Source organism: Sphaeramia orbicularis, chromosome 15 (assembly GCF_902148855.1).
Source record: "Sphaeramia orbicularis chromosome 15, fSphaOr1.1, whole genome shotgun sequence".
Taxonomy (NCBI): domain Eukaryota; kingdom Metazoa; phylum Chordata; class Actinopteri; order Kurtiformes; family Apogonidae; genus Sphaeramia; species Sphaeramia orbicularis.
This window is the reverse complement of record NC_043971.1, coordinates 18509347-18527611: the sequence shown is the minus strand read 5'-3', so window position 1 is coordinate 18527611 and position 18265 is coordinate 18509347. Positions and strand designations below refer to the sequence as shown.

The 18265-nt window shown below is 34.7% G+C and overlaps 1 long non-coding RNA gene across 2 annotated transcripts; it reads left to right on the top strand.

The window, feature by feature from the left end:
• On the top strand, positions 1-15946 carry LOC115433775 (uncharacterized). 2 transcript variants are annotated; one of them, XR_003937420.1, is made up of 3 exons: positions 1-154; positions 2920-2998; positions 15538-15946. It is a non-coding gene; the product is annotated as an uncharacterized LOC115433775 (long non-coding RNA). The 2 variants fall into 2 exon arrangements; XR_003937421.1 differs by lacking the exon at positions 15538-15946 and adding an exon at positions 3392-3955.
• Positions 15947-18265: the final 2319 nt, after the last annotated feature.

Here is an 18265-nt window from a genome sequence, read left to right as displayed (position 1 = left end):
CTCCAGCCTGTTCTCCCCGACCAGGAGCTCGACTCTGCAGATGCGCTGTTTTTAAGGTCTCTGTGCTTTCTCTTAATGGAAAAAAAAAAAAAGTGTCTGGTCAAACTTGCTGTTGTCGGTCAGACTGCATTAACCCAGTAACCTACACCTTTCAGTAAGCACTTCTGTTGACTACTTTTTAGACATTTACGCATCTAACAAAGGGTCTTTTTAACTCTTAAAGTATTTTGTGACTTCCAAATATTTTTTTTTCTATGTTTAACCTTTTTTTAATTTATTTATCACCATTTTCATGACATTATCCTCTGATTTTTGCAGTTTTCTCTGAATTTCCTATATTTACTATAGTATAACAAAGGGTCTTTTTAACTCTTAAAGTGTTTTGTGACTTCCAAATATTTTTTTTTCTATGTTTAACCTTTTTTTATTTATTTATCACCATTTTCATGACATTATCCTCTAAATTTTGCATTTTTCTCTGAATTTCCTATATTTACTATAGCAATCATGTATACGGTCCCGGAAAAAATTATTAGACCATCAAAATACCATCAAGTACTATCTCCTGTGTGTATCATGTGACTAAAACAGACAGGAAAAAAAAAACAAAAGCACTGTTTTTGGCGGTGCAATGCCATAGCTGCCTGTTTGTTTGTTTTTTATTATTACGTTTCTATGTTAAATACCTGTTGTGAAGCACAGTGAGTCTGCCTAGTGCCTGAAATGTGCTCTATCAATACAGTTGAATTGAATTGAATAGCTATTGATGTAAGAACTTAAGTGATTTTGGTTATTATCAAGAAAACCATGGAAAATGGCTAGATATAAGCTCTGAAATTAAACACTTATGAGCTATTTTTGTTGTTATCATTATATTTGTCCAGACAAATGTACCTTTAGTTGTACCAGGCATTAAAATGAGCAAGAAATTGAAGAAAACAAGGGTGGTCTAATATTTTTTTTCCGTGACTGTATATTCATTAAAGCTTACAGCAAATTCAAAGGCGATTATATCAAAACAGACAAAACTAAAGAAAAATATAGAGTTTTTCAGCAAAATATGTCATTAACTCTACAGAAAAACAGGCGTCTCTACCAACTGCCATTTGTCAAACTACATGGGTTTCACTGTTGCAGAAAATATCTGTTTTCATGTTCAGTATGAAGCCTGTGAATGTCCAAATAAGACACATCTGATGCTTCTGAAAAGCTAAGAAACCTCATTTTACTTCAGTTATTTACATGCATTATTATAACTAGTGGTTCAGAAGTTATTAAACATTTCAGAACAGTAGATGCTTTTGAGATTTAATCGTCATCAAATTAAGTTATTTTTCTATTATTCATTTATTAACTCTTCTTTTTAAGTATTGAGAGCCCATCTATTAAGTAACACACTCATTTTGCATCACCACTAAATACTTCTGATTATCCAGTGACCTAAGTGTGTTGTGACTTAGTTAAGAATGTAAATCTAACTCTGACATCATCCCAACCTCAGCCAAACCGTCACACTTTACTTATAATCTCTGAAACATATCTGATTAGACATTGTCCATAGTATTAATACAGACTGAAGTTGGTGCCAAAACTGTTAGACTTCTCAACAGGAAATACTTTCGAAGAAAATAATCTGGTCTATAATCTTGTCTAACTGTCAATTTAATTTCAATGACCACATTTATTGATCAGTTGCTTTGAGTTTAACCCTTTTTTGGGCACTCATAGAAATACTTTGAAATTCAACATTTCAACCTTAGTGTGTTATTGGAGGACACATTTACTACTTTTGTCAAATATTTTAAAACCTTGCACTGTCATGTAGAAAATCAAGGTCAAATGAAGTTACCATATTTGGTTCCTCACCCATAAGTGTAAAACAAAAAACAAACAAATAAAAAAAACACAAAGTATACATAAAAATACAAGAAAAACACTTGTAATGGTCAAAGGAACATGTATTTTAGAACATTAGAACATCACTTTTAGAACATTTCAACTACATAAGTGCTGAACTTTGAACATCATTCCTTACATTAGTACCATAACTTCATGGTACCTAACAAAGTAGGTACACTCACTGTTCATGCAGAGGTGGACCTTACAGACCCTGTAGACCACATTGGACCTGAGATTATTGACTCACTGTCTTCACTGTAACTGGTGCTGTCACTGTCTTGTAATGTGAATGCGTGCAGAAACAACCAAAAATAGTCACTTGTCCTATAAAGGGTTAATTTGTATTTATTTCTTTGGCTGAGAGTTTAGCACAAGAGTAACTGTATTTTTAATGAAGTGAAAGTAGTCAGTTTCAAATATAGATACTGACTTTTCAGTGTCAGCTTTTTCTGGGAATGTAGCGGAATAGTTTTGTTCTGTTTTAATTCATTATTATTATATCAGCCATTAAAAAAACAACTATCTGTCAACCAGGCTCAGAAATCCATCAGTGTATCTGTAAGTCAGTGCTCATCTTGACATATCCTTGTCTGCAATGCCACTTTACGGCATTTCAGGCCCTGCAAGGGTGTAGCAACTATATTTAGGTAAATGTTAATGATTATTCCTCCCATTAGATCTGGCAAAATTATTTAAAAGGTTTTTACGTGCAGAACAGTCATTGTTAATCACGATCATTTATAGCTCAACAAAAAAGCTGCAGATAATGATGTTTTCCTGACTGTACTGGTGGCTATATTGAGGTATATTTCGGTGGATTAGTTAAATATAGTTTCACATTGTGGTAGCATAAATATTAATAAATGCTAAATTAATAAAGGCTTATTGGTGACCTATAAAGTATATATTAATATAATGTGTAAAAGCTCATTACACTTATTTTGGTAGAAATGGTACAAATAATCTCCTTCTTTTCACTGAACACTGACTTATTCTTTTCTCTCCTTTTTTTTGTCCCAGATGTTACTCACTCGTCCCATACCCCCACTCATCTCCTCGCTTCACTTTGACAGTAGATGTTTTCATTCTTTCCGACCAGGTGAGGGTGTCTCGTATGTTAGCTATCACTGTCAGCCCTGCAATTATAGGATTTGAGCTCCCAGAACAAGGCTTGGGGGGCCAGGGCAGGGTTTGGTGGATACGTACTGGGGAGGCCCCGGGGCCACGGTCTGGACTGTGATGTGAAGTGTGAGTCAGAGCAGAGAGTGACAGGAGAACCCTCCGGCAAGACAGTGCCCACAGTGGGAGTGTGTCACATTCAGATCAATGAGTTAGTCAGCAGCCAAACATTCACAGGCATCTCATCCACATCAGCCTGACAGTGATATACAGAACATTTATTTTGGCAACTGCCACTGTAATGCAACAATGACGAAAAAAGACTACTGCCAACAAAGTTTCCTTAACCACAGTGTTTTCATTTTGCATGCAGGTTATCGCAGTTCCCATAGGACGCTGACACCACAACACACAAAGGCACACATTCAGGCACAAGACAGTCACATTCCAGCAGATGTATCACTGAAACACAAACAGGAACGTGTGCACACACACTCTGCAGCACATTCCATCGACAACATTGCAGCTTTGCTCACATGTTGCGATGGCCTCTGCCTCTCTGGGTCAGAGAGCTGTGGTGAGTGACCACCTTTTGAGTCGCCCGCCCTGTTTGTTTTCCAAAGACAGTGCCATCAATTCTCTAACAAGTGACTAGACACAGCAACAACAGAGAGCACAGGACCTCCCTGTTTCTGCCTGTGTAGTCCACTGACTGATGGAGCATGCATGCAATAATAGACATCAGTGCTGTGTGCGTCTTGAATGCATTCCAGCAAGTGTATGTGTGTGTAAGCCTGTGCATGTTTTTGTATGCATGCCTTTATGTGCTCCATTTAATATCATCAAATGATGTTGATGTTTTTCTTGCAGTAATGATCTGAAGATTGTGCCTGCAAACATGTACCTTTTGCTTTTTATGCTGGTATGAAAGCATCACACATACCTGTGTGAACTAAGACAGCCACTGACTCACAGAACACAACACACAGTAACACTGGACTTTGTATTTACTAAAAGGCTTTACTTACAATGTACTTAAATGAATTAAGTTTTATTACAGTACTATAAAATGTTAAGTGAATTCTACTCATTTGTAGATATAGTTGAAAGTAAGAAAAAAGTTCAAGCTGAATGGATTTAAATCAGTAAGGTTTAGTCATAACCACACCTTTTTATCTGTGCATTGCATTGTGGGTATTGGGCATGTTGTTGAAAATGTGTTCTTTTTCTGTGCAGGGGTTCAGCGGGGTTGCGGTGTTAGTGTTAATTTGGACTGAATGTGTGTATGTCAGTGTTTATTGGCCTTTTTGTATTTGTTTTTGTGTTTTTATAGACCTGCACCATGAGTTAGAGCCATAGGCTGAACAATCGATTTACTGTTCAACCACTAACATGTTTATTTAATGAAAATCTTTATACCTTGCCAAAATAAATGCACTTCCTGTACTGGCAAATTACATTGAGCCAACTTCTTGCTTAACTTCCATCCACATTACAGCATATTGGGATTAATAATTATACAAAGCAATTTATATTGTGAAAGATTTTAATTTAAACCATGTTGGAATTACAGTATGTACATTGAACTAATGATATTAAGTTAATGAATATATACAAAGCAATTGACATTGCAACAAATTTTAAGTTAAATTAACTTGGCATTTAGTGTGTTGTACTTAAAATAGCAATTCCATTCAAATCAAGCATTTAAATTTAATACACTCAAGTCTTCATTACTCATTACTTAAATTTTTTAAGGCAACTCAACTTATTCAGTCTTACAGTGCATTTGAATGAAATACAAATGTAACTTGCTGAGAAATACTATTTGCATTGGAGCAGAAAGAAAGAAAGAAAGAAAGAAAGAAAGAAAGAAAGAAAGAAAGAAAGAAAGAAAGAAGTTTTCAGTCCAGGATTTGGCCTTGATCATGAACTTGCTGTTCTTCATGTTTGAGGTTTTTGTCGCTTGCTGCTTCTCATTGATGTGACATTAACGCTGTGAGTTGAAATGGGTGGAACCTCAAACACAAGGTCTACAGTGTACTAAACTAATTGATTGATGTTGTCTTTTGGCTGCTCCGGCTCTCCAGACCTTCAGCTTTATACAAATATGCATGCTAAGAAACAAAGACAGGAAGTGGAAGACTTATGTCGGATTTTTCACACAGACTGGTCATTTTTGTCTGTGTAAAATTATGAGGCAAACTCCAGAAAAATAAACCCATAGATGGCAAGTAACTTGATGTATTAATTAGGAGAGGTCATATTTTATTGATCTTGGAAAGGAAAAACCTCTCTTCCGTTTAGTATTTTCATATCTACAGAGGTCATAGTTCAGGGTCAGAAACAGAAAAGGATTCAGTATCTACAGAAGAGCGGATGCCTGTTCGCTTAAACAAAAGGCATCCAGTTGAAGGACTCACTCTTTAATCTAGCATATTTCCTGAACTGTAGCATTAATTTTATTTTTTAAGGACATTTTTGTCTTTATTTGATGGTTTGTGTTGGATAAAACACTGAATTTGTGCAGCTAAAGCCATACAGAGCAGGACTCAATACATTCAACTCTGTTTCCACTCTATTAACAGGCCATGAAAACAACTGTGAAGGAAATATTCATAGCATTACTTAATAACATACTGTACTACAACTACAAATCTGATATTAAGTAAAAGTATGCAAGTATTATCAAGTATCAAAATTGTTGAATAGCAGTCGTGCAGTAAAATGATTCCTGTCAGTGTCCTTAGTGTTTTTGGGTACATTGCTGTTGTTTTAAAGTGTACATTGAATTTTATATCTTTAAGGTTGAGTTTGTTTTAACTTCATTTTAACTTTATATGCTATTGTTCAGTTTAATCTGCCACAGCACATCATATTTGATTGGATATTTTATTTTAGTAATGTTTTGATCCTGTCAGAACTATGAATCTAAAGACTATTGATTAAATTCTACCATCTCTGTGGTCATTCTAACAGAGTATTTAGGCCAGACTTGTATACTCTAGCATTTCAATGTCTGCATATACTGCTACTTTAAAGTATTTTTTAGCTAATGCATTATATGTTTTAACTTTTAAGACCTAGATCAATTTTTGTGATGATTTCAAAATGGATTTTTCTATATATTTAACCATTCTTTAGTGGTTTATCACCACTTATTATAATAATATCTATTCATCAGTTCTTGTAAACGTCCATAAATGCTCTGAGTAAATTCAAAAGTTATTGCCACAATGTCACATTAGAAAAAACTGAAGAAAAAGGGACTCTTTCAGCCAAATATATCATTAATTGAATACAATACTGGAAAAAATACAATGCTGGAAACATAAGGAACTGCATTTTACTTAAATTATTTCAATGTACTGATAGAATGAATGGTTCAGAAGTTATTTAACACTTTAGATCAGTAGATGTTTTTGGTCTTTAAAGGAGTTTTTTTTTTTTTAGTTTAGGAAGGAGGAGAATAAAGGATTTTGTTTCTTTTTGTGTGAATATTAATTATCAAAACATTATGGCTGTCACTGGCCAGAAAGGAGATGAAGAAATGGAACTGAAAACTCAGAGAAATGTAGAGGAGTAAAACAGTCATGGCTTTAAAACCTGTACATATTTCATGCAGCTACTTCAAAACCTCATTTCAGTACCTGACACTGCTAAGTTTATGATGTTGAAATTTGGCTATTCTACTGTAAATGGCTTTTGATTTAATCAGAAAATGACAATCGTCGCTGGTCTTCCCTGTAAATTTGCATAAAATACTAATACACTGTAAGACCGGATAGCTGAGTTTACTTAAAAAATCTCAGGTAACTCGTTGCCTTAAAAAATTAAGTAATGAGTAATGAAAACTTGAGTGTATTAAACTTAAGTGCTTGATTTGAATGGAATTGCTATTTTAAGTACAACACACTAAATGCCAATTTATTTTAACTTAGAATTTGTTGCAGTGTCAATTGTTTTGTATAATCATTAGACTTAATATCATCAGTTCATTTTACTCAATCCCTAGTTGATTTAAATTAAAATCTTTTGCTATATAAAGTGCTTTATATGATAACTTAACTTATTATACAGCATAGTAGCAAGGATGGAAATTAGCACAATGTCACATGCCAGTTCAGGAAGTGCTTTTAATTTGGCAAGATTTAAAGATTTATATTACACCAGTACAGTATTGGTTGAACAGTAAATCGATTGTTCAGCCTATGGCTCTGACTCATGGTGCAGCTCTACAAAAATACAAAAACAAACACAAAAAGGCCAATAAACATTCCCATACACACATAAAGTCCAAATTAACACTAACACCACAACCCCGCTGAACCCCTGCACAGAAAAATAACACATTTTCAACAACATGCCCAATACCCACAATGCAATGCACAGATAAAAAGATGTGGTCATGACTAAAACTAGTGATTTAAATCCATTGAACTTAAACTTTTTTGTACTTTCAACTATGTCTACAAATTAGTAGAATATACTCAACATTTTATAGTAATGTCATAAAACTTAAATCATTGAAGTACATTGTAATTAAAGCATTTTAGTAAATACAACTTACAGGCTTACAGTGTACCTCAACTCTTTCTAGAGTGGTAAAAGTATTTAGTCTCATTCCACCACATTGGGTTGTATTTTTACAGTTAAAATATGCAAAACATCTTGTGAAAAACCAAAAACCTCCCAGTCTGATTACTGGAGGAGCCTTTTCTCACTGATGTTTACCTCTTGTAGCCAGGATGAATGCTTCTATTTTACGGCAACTTCAGCTTTCCCAAGAGACTCATTACAGCTCGAAGCATGTAAAACAAAATCCCCCCCAGTAGCGAGCTGAACTTTGTCCACCCTTTGGATATTTTTAATATTATTTTCACCAGCTCTGGCCAAGTAGGACAGAGTCTACATGCAGCTAAAGGGAAAACGTTAAAGCCTCCCACATCCTACTCAGCAAAAGCCCACCTCCTGGCTGTGTCTTTATCTATATGGCCTGTGAGGCAGCAGAGGATAAGCATATTTAGGTTGCATGTTTCCTCCCAAACTACATTCCCAACACCGTAGATCACAGTCATCACAGCGCATACACCCCCCCCTGTTAGCACTTGTATATACAAACACACACCTGCTGGGGCAAGGCCGTCTGGGAGAGAATTACAGCAGGCTAATTTATGAGACCCATGGGAGGCCAAAGGGCAGGGGACCCAGACTGGCCTAACCTCACTTCCTCCTCTCATGGTCTACATGTTAAACTCCCTGATACACAGACCAGGGCCGGCCCTCAAACACATCGCCCCCTCTCACAGCCTTTCAAACACACTACCTAATTAGGATATCTTTTTCTGACCCGGGTTAACACTATGAGCCCTGTGAGATTGTTGCAACATGTAGGTTCACGATCACCTTAGGCCTGCCATTGTTGGATATTTGGAACTTTCAGAGCTGAAGATAAGTGGGTGAGAACAGGGTTTTGCAAAAAATCTGGCCCCAGGCTCGCCTCTGGCCTCCTCATTTCCTCCAGTGAGAAGGCGCTGTCATCCGTCACTCGAGCCCAGGCAGGGGCACAATAGCACAGTCTAGGTCCTGGCTACTGACACCATCACATGGGCTGCTGATAAGACTCACCTTCCGGGACCTAGAAGAACTGAGCCATTACTGACACACAACGGTTTGGGCCTTTGCCATTATTACTGATGACCATGAAATAAAAAGGGTAAAGGAAAGAACATTAAGAGCTACATGATGCATGCACTTTTCATGGAAATGTGTTTTCCTCTCTACATTTTCAAGGTCCTTTAATCTTTCCTGCTCCATATGGCAACCTGGGTTTATACATTCATTCTCTAAGGAAACCTAACCAATGTTGTAGGAAAGAATAATATAAATACTTCAGATATATTTAAAGTCCAAAGTGTGGTACAGTCATAATTCCAATAAGAATATAGTTATATTCTCAAAGCTAATAGAGTACTGAAAGCAATGTCTTTTGTTAGCTGGCACTGTTGCTCTGAAATTTAAGGCAAGACACAACAGGCAAACATCAGTTTTTCATACAGTGGTCAATTTTGAGATTTTGGGCAAGTTTACTCCTTCAATATGTGTTCTTTCCAGCTGCTACAAAGAAAACGTTGAAAATATACAATAAGATGTTTATTTCATTACAGGTTGTTTACTTGCAACTGTAAGTTTCTCCCGAATTCACCAAAAAGTTAGCATTCCAAACTGACAAGCCACATTTCCTCTGTTTACTGAAGTCTGTCGTAACAGGTGTTGTGCCAAGGTATGTATCCCCGCTCAGAAGTGTTTCCCCTGACTTTTTATCACATACTTATGACTTTTTATCTCATAACTTTGACTTTTTATCTCATAATTCTAATTTATCTCATAATTATGACTTATTATCTCATAATTTCAATTTTTAATCTCATAATTATAGCTTTCTTATCTCATAATTATGACATTTTATCTCATAATTTTGACTTTTTATCTCAAAATTCTGACTTTTTATCTCATAATTCTGACTTACTATCTCATAATTTCAATTTTTTATCTCATAATTTCAATTTCAATCTCATAATTATAGCTTTCTTATCTCATAATTACGTCTTTTTATCTCATAATTATGACTTTTTAAGATCATAATTTCGATTTTTTTATCTCCCAATTTCAATTTTTAATCTCATAACTATAGCTTTCTTATCTCATAATTATGACTTTTTATCTCATAATTTCAATGTTTTAATCTCATAATTATGACTTTTTAATCTCATAATTTGGATTTTCTTAACTCATAATTATGACTTACCATGGGGATATTTTTTTCAGTTCCTAGCCCATTTCCGCCACTGAAAAAAAAATCCCCATGCTAAGTCATAATTATGAGATAAAAAGTCGAAATTATGCTCCCGCGGCCGATGGAAACAATTGTGAGCAGGGATACGTTCCTTGGTACAATACCTGTATCGCTGTAAAACTCAGAGTCTTCTGCACAACGCTATGTAACCCAAATAAGGGCACTTCCTTTCTATCAGTAACCAATCGTGAATGTCCAAGGGGGGGATTTAAAGCTAATAACGAAATCTGATTGGCTACTGCTCGTTTCTGCTAACATGATTCGCTCACATACATCACGTGGTGTACTCTGACACTTCTGCTTTTAGCTTACCGTGGGATCTTCGAAAATGTTCCTAACGCCATAACTTTCAGGGAAAAGTAAGCAGAAATTGCGCCTTTCAAGATGTGAAAAATGAAAGCAATTTATTGAATTAGCGAAAAAGGAAGCAGCACATCTGATCGTAAGCTGTTGTTGGGAAACCGGGAGGGGTGTAATGACTGATTATGCATGTCGCAGGTTTTGGTGAATTGATTGTGCTGCATCAGGTCTATTTCTAAACATTGATCCTTTAGAAAGATTTCAGAAAGCTGTGACATCTACCGTTGGTTTTGTTTTGCGTCCATACAACTGTCTAGCCTGGGTTTTGTGCACAATATGCCAATGTAAATTAATTGAGTTACTGCAGTTGTAGGCTGTATATGCCTGCCATGTTATTAAATAATCCATTTTCATGAGCTTGACATATTCTATATTGTTATTACTAAGGACCTGAGCATTTATTCTGTTTTTCAGCAATTGTTTCCAATAGAAATGTATCAAATTCCCCCATTTAACCCTTTCATGCATACTGGTCACTTCAGTGGAGTTATTCTCCAGCTGTTTTCTTGTATATTCATGGGCTTGGTTATTTGAGTTCCATATCAGCCAACACAGTGGATGCTCATGCACCATTCCATAATACACTGACATTTATACTATTACTGTAACTTTATGTTCTTGATAAACCTGATGTGCACAAACATGTTTGAGTGTAAATCAATTGCTAGTTGTTTTTAGACTGTAATTAACAGTTTTCTTAAACACAAAGTTTTTTTTAGTATATTATCTCCATGAAGTGAGGAATAGTGTTAGAGTATGTTAAAATGTGAAAAAATATCCGATTAGCTGCATTGAAAATGCTTTTATTTCAGTTTTCACACAGTTTGTCACGTTCTGATATTGCGTTTTAAATACATGTTTCTTTGCTTCAAAAATTAAACACATGGTGTCCAGCTGAGTGAATATTTTTGTAACTCCATGAAAAATAGGTTCATAAAAAAATTTTCAATTGCATTGTTGTTTTCATGTCTAAAGAGGATTTTTTTTTTTGTCTTGTTTTGGTGGTTGGGAGTCTGATGTTTGTTTCCTGTGTTGAAAAAGGTTGTCTTCAATTGAACAAATATTGTATATTTTCCTTCACACCAGAAAAATCAATAAATATATTTGATTTAAAAGGAGAAATAAAAACACTCAGGACAAAAATCTCAACTAAGGTTGTCATAATTCATGCATGAAAGGGTTAAATCTTTAAATGATTGATGACAAAATTGATATTTAATGAGATAATGCCTAATTTGCATAATTAAACAAACACATTTCAAAAACTTGTAATAAATTTTTTTCATACTTTTGTAAGTAATCAACTGAGGAAGTTTCATGGTGATATCTATTATTTAAAAATTTTACCCTATTCACCTGTAGTGTCTCACAAATTGCGACAATAGCCTAAGAACAGTTGCACACAACTCAAATGTCCAGTCAGGTTGCATGCATGTATGACTGAACAGAATGTTTACTGTACATTATTCTAATCTTTTCCATCTATTTCATGTAGTCAAACACAGCAAAACAGTACTTATTCAGAAAAATATCAGTTTAAGCTACATATGATCATGATAGAAAACAGATTTTATTGTGTGAAAACTATGAAAAAGTATCACAACCAAGTATCGATTGCTCATTTCAATGAAGTTGTTGTTGGGCTTGTTTGAATACGATACTAAATTGTGCATCGACTGAGTCTACCCTCATATTAATTTATGTATTATTTTGTTTTGAAACAATTGGTGTAAAAAATAAGTACATGCATGCAGGGTTTTTTTTCCATTTATTGTCAGTTATCATTGGTAATGCTTGAATGTCTTGCTTGATTTTGCGAGGACTCCAGGAAGAATAACTGTTATAGTAGTGATAACTAATGGAGATCCTAAGTAAATGCATAAATTATCACACAAGGTAAAAAGTATAATTTCTTTTGTCATTTTTGAAGGATGACCCAGAAAGTAAGAACAACAAAATGCTTTTCTCCAGAATTCTGAATTAACTGAGCATTATAGTTCATTATTTCAGTACATTTTTAAGTCTATGATATTGACATTTGGCTATTCTAGTGTAAATGGCTTTTGATTTAATCAGACAATAACAATCGCCACTGGTCTTCCCTGTAGAGATGCATAAAATACTAATACCTCAACTCACTCTAGAGTGGTAAAAGTATTTAGTCTCATTCCAACACTGAGGGAATGAGACCACACTGGGTTGTAACTATTACAGTTAAAATGCGCAAAACATCTAGTACATGCATGCAGGTTTTTCCATTTATTGTCACTTATCATCAGTAATAGCTGTTATGGTAGTGATAACTAATGGGGATCCCAAGTAAATACCTAAATAATCACAAAAGGTAAAAAGTATCATTTCTTTTGTCATTTTTGAAGGAGGATTCAGAAACTAGGAATGACAAGATGCTTTACTCCAGAACTCTGAATTAACTGAATATTACTGTCATGTTTGTTCTAATGCTATTGAAAATACTTTAGGGCTTTATCTGTTGTCTGTTGTATTTCTATAATCCATACACTTAAAACATACATCTCTAGAGTTGTTAATTCATGTAGATTTCTTACTGAAGTCCACTTTATGTATCAATAATAATGAATAGTTTTAAATAATATGACTATTGATTAATCAGACAGAACCCAGATAACAAATATTTTGGCAGTATTATAGCATACATTTGGCATTTTTGGCTTTCTTTTGGCATTATGAAAACCTTTAGGCTTAACTGTGGTATGATTAAGGTTATCCATAATAGATATGGAGGCACCAGCAGTATATGGCTGAGTTATGGCACATGTCTGGTTAACCAAAAGACTGGGCAAAGGGCAGGATCAAGTATAGCATGGTATAGTATGGCATGTTTTGGCTACTTTTTGGCTGGATTATGGGGATTTGGGGCTTTTCTGGGACAATTATGGCTATATTTTGGAAGTCTACAATTAGTTTTGGGTGGATTTTGGCTTCCTTCTGGTTAGATTTTGGCTTGCCTATTTTGGGCCATTTAGGGCCCATACATCCGCCCAGAACTTTGCCAAATGGCTTGCCAGTTTTGGGCCAGATTTAAGCAATAATGATTTTGCTGTCTGGGAATATGTTATACAGCTGCAGAAAAAATTATTAGCCCACCCCTTGTTTTCTTCAATTTCTTGTTCATTTTAATGCCTGGTACAACTAAAGGTACATTTGTTTGGACAAATATAATGATAACAACAAAATAGCTCAAAAGAGTTCAATTTCAGAGCTGATATCTATCCATTTTCCATGGTTTTCTTGATAACACTGGTCAACAACAAATTTATTGTTTAAGTTTTTTAAGATGATTTAGGATAATTTTGGTGTGCTGAATCCAAAAATCACATTAATTTTGCTCTATCAGGTCAACTTTCTGAACTATGCTACATATTGGCTTTTTAACATTTTTGCTTACATTTATGGGCATTTTCACATCATATGATACAAAATTCTTTCATATTTCTTGCAATAAACGAGTTCTGAAGATTTTACTTTTGCCAATTTATGATTAATGGTTTTTTTGATATTACAGGTTCAATTCAATTCAATTCAATTCAACTTTATTTGTATAGCCCAATATCACAACAAGGTTATCTCAAAGGGCTTTACAGAGACAGTTGGAGTAAACAACAGTCAAATAATGAATGGTGAATGAAATGGCTTCGACTAGAAGATCTTGCAAAAATAAGCCTGACGTATTCTGCTACTTCTGCAGTGAATACACCATTGTACCTAACAGGAATCAAGTCACAAGTTTCATAAAGTGTGCTTGTGAAAATGATTTTTTTTTCTCTTAAAACCTATTTTGGGTGAGAACTATATAAAAAAAATCAACTGATAAAGTCACAAAAATGTAATCAATTTTGTGAGAAGATCAAATTTTTCAAAATCAAATTTAGCAAAAAAAAAACCAACCCTGACCTGATTGAGAAAAACAGATGTCATTTTTTGATTTAGCGGTGCAAAATGGTCCTAATTCAGTTAAAAAAAACCTAGACAACTTGCAAAAAACATTTTTTTGGAACCCAGTGTAATAATCAAAATCACTTAAGTTTTTGCATCTATATCTATGGCATTGTACCGACAAAAACAGTGCTTTTAGGCATTCCATGTTTTCTTTTCTGTCTGTTTTAGTCACATGATACACACAGGAGTTAGTACTTGATTGCATAACCATTGTTTTTGATGACTTTTGATGGTCTAATAATTTTTTCTGCGACTGTATGTATTGGGGGTGTTAGAAAATATCGGTTCTGCAATATATCATGATATTTTATTTCATGATACTGTATTAAAAAGTACTGCATCGATATTTTTAGGTATTTATTCAAATGCAGATATAGCGGAGGTTCATTTTTGTTTTTTGTTTTTCTTTATTGTTTTTATCTTATTTAATATAATTTAACACTGTTTTATTAAATAGTGGTTACTTGATGTATCCTAAAAGCACTTTTTACTGTCTGAGAGGCAGATGTTAGTTCCTTTGTTGGGACAGCACAAAAATAATATTATGATGTTAGTTATGAACTAATAGAATATGAACATTTCAGCAGGATCTTAAACTGTTATCTCTGTAAAATATAATTTAAGCTTTGACACAGGAACATTTTGTGATATAACATTCGATCCTGTTGTGATCAAATAAAAATGTGTTTAATATTTGTGCATATTTCTGCTGTAATTCAATTCTGCCAGGAAAAAATCTAAACCCCCCCCCCCCCCCAAAACCAATAAAAAAATTGCCTTTTTAACAGTGTCGTGATATATCGCGATATACGTATCGTGATTCTAGAATTGTGATTTGTATTGTATCGCCAAATTCTTGCGGATACACACTCCTAGTATGTATCAATAACAATAAATAGTTTGAAATATTATGACTATTGTTTAATCAGACAGAATATGTTCTATAGGACACTTGCATGCATGTATTCTGCAACTCCTGACACTGACGCAAACACACCTTGTAAGAAAAGTCACCCAAACTATGCAGGCACACTTGAGGTAATCTATTTTTCCTAATGTAACCATCAGCAGTTAAAGGCTTATCCTGTGCACCGTAAGACAAATGAATAGCTATAGTCATGTTCCTCATTACACACCCAGGCTGTTATAGTAACACCTGTAAACAACCAGCTCCTTTGTACAGAGATGTTAAGTGGTCCTCCGCAAAGCTCTGTCAAGACATAATAATACACACACACACACACACACACACACAGACACACACACACAAGGCCTTACACACTGCACCCACAGACAGTGAAGGTGTTGATGCTTTCTTTTCGCAGAGTTTACTACTGCGGTAAAACCATCAGATACCGGTCGCCTCTCGGCTTTACAGAAGCACAGACCACAGGGAGAAGATAATTACAGTCATTACCAAGTCATCAAACTTCAATTCACTGTTCAGGGATCTGCTGTCTTTAAACAACATTCGACCCTGCATCTGTAAGTGGATTGGTTTTCTGGGCCTGCAACCACTGATATGACTGTACACCTGCCACTCTGCAAAAAAAAAAAAAAAAAAAGAGAGAGAGAGAGAGAGAGAGAGAGAGTGCTTCAACAAGTTAAACTGCAAGAGCTAGAGAGAAAAGAGGTGGAACAAGAACAAACATGTCCAGCACTGCCTGGCAAAACACCAACTTTAACTCAAAAAGTGAATTTAAAGCGATGACTGCTGCATGGAAATTGGATTTATTGGATTTATGATGCTACCATTTAATTTTTTTGTCCAAATTTTGTGGCTGCACACTGTAAAAAAAATCCTGTTGTTTTTACGGAAAAAAACTGGCAGCTGTGGTTGCAAGAACAATACTGTAAAAAACACATCCAACTGTAAACATATTTACGGAGTAACATGTAGATTTAACATTTTAAACATGTAGATTTAACATTTTAAACATGTAGATTTAACACTGGATTTAAATGGTAAATGGACTGCACATATTTAGAACATGTTCTCCACCTTCATGGTGTCCAAAGCACTTTCCAAAACCACCAGGTCCAACTGGGAGCAATTTAGGGTTCAGTGTCTTCCATGGACACTTTAACACACAGGTGTCAAACATGCGGCCCAGGGGCCAAATCTGGCCCGCCAAAGGGTCCAATCTGGCCCCTGGAATGAATTTGTGAAATGCAGATATTACACTGAAGATATTAACAATCAAGGATGTTCAAATCATTTTAGGTCAATTCAATCTCAACTGGGTCAGACCAGTACAACACTATCATAATAACCTGTAAATAATGAAAACTACAATTTTTCTCTTTGTTGTTGTGTAAAAAAAAGTAAAATTAGACAAAAATGTTTACATTTACAGACTAGCCTTTTACAAAAAATTGTACCAATATTCTGCCTCTTTCTAGATGTTCTGTGTATTTGCAGATCCACTGTGATCTGTAATTTGTAATGAACATGTGAAAAGGAGAAGCTGAGGCCAAATAATGGCATAAATTGTTAAAACTGCACTTTTTTCTTAATAAATTTCATTTTGGTCATGGTTGTTCATGTTTTTCCACATTTTTTTAAAGGATGTAAAAAAAAATTGAAAATATAATTTTACTTTTTCACTTTAAAACATAGAAATTAGACATACAAATTTTGGAATTGATATTATTTTTGTATTATTTTGTTATTAGTTTAATTATCCAGCCCACTGTATTGGTTGTATGTGGCCCCTGAACTAGCATGAGTTTGACACCCCTGATTTAGACGTTCTTATCCTATTATTTATATTATTTTACTGATCCGGCCCACTTTAGATCATATTAGACTGTAGGTGGCCCCTGAACTAAGATGAGTTTGATACCCCTGCTTTAACATATGGACAGACAGAACCAGGATTCGAACCACCAACTCTTTGGTTATTGGACGAGCCACTCTACCAACTCTACCAACCCATTAATTTACAAATTTAAAATGTTACATTGTTAAATGTTTACTTTTTTATAACTTTATATATATATATATATATATATATATATATATATATATATATATATGTATATATATATATATATATATATATATGTATAAAGCAAATAGGCTGTTTTTTCAACATTATGGTCTTGCAATTTAAACGGCACCACATTGTTTTTCAATTTCCACTTTTATTTTCTTAAAACAATAGAAATACATCATTTCTACATACAAATCTGCTTTTGTTCACATACTCTTCCTGTAAAAACTACAGCTATATTTGATTTAATTGTTAACACAAAGATCTTTTCAGATAAACAACTTTGCATTGTATTGTCACTTACAGTTTTTTTTATGTTGCAATTTTACAACTTTTTGGTGTTAATTTTAGAGTCATTTATTTTACAGTGCATAATAAAAAAAAAGACTTTTATTTATGTTCAGGGCTCTGCTGCCTATCAGTGTTGACCTCTGTTGGGGGGTTTGACCTTACCCAGCTTATCGGGACGATTCTGAAATGAAGATGATGTATTGGAGAGTCCCATCCAGCACCGAGGAGCTCCTTGACACTTACTGCGAGTCTGGGTTTTGTTACAGGCAGGAAACAGACTCTTCCGCTCCGTAAACATGCGGCTCTGCTTGGCCACTTTCGGGCTGCCGGTGGCACGCGAGGACCACTGATGATGGTCAGCTGAGGACCCCCCCCCCACCAAAAAAAAAAAAAAAAAAAAACGGTTCAAAGCCGCAGAGGTAATTGCGCCATTAGTGTTAAGAGCTGCGCCTTTGACCCGTGAAGTTTTTTTCCCCTCCTAAACAAGGTCACTAATGAATGAAAAGGATGGAATTTCAGTTCAATAACAACAAATTCAACAAATATAAGTGAAACAGTAGCAAAAAAAAAAAAAAAAAAAAAAAAAAAAACTATAAGGAAATCCGTGTATGCGTAAAACGAATGCACTTGAACGCAACACAAATTTGCGAATATAACTGAATTTTACTTCAGTCTTTTGTGCTGCCTTCCAAATAACTGCTTCCCTTCAACCTTTAACCTTTCTGTAGTGGTTTAACAACATTTATTAGAATATTACCCTCTGTAT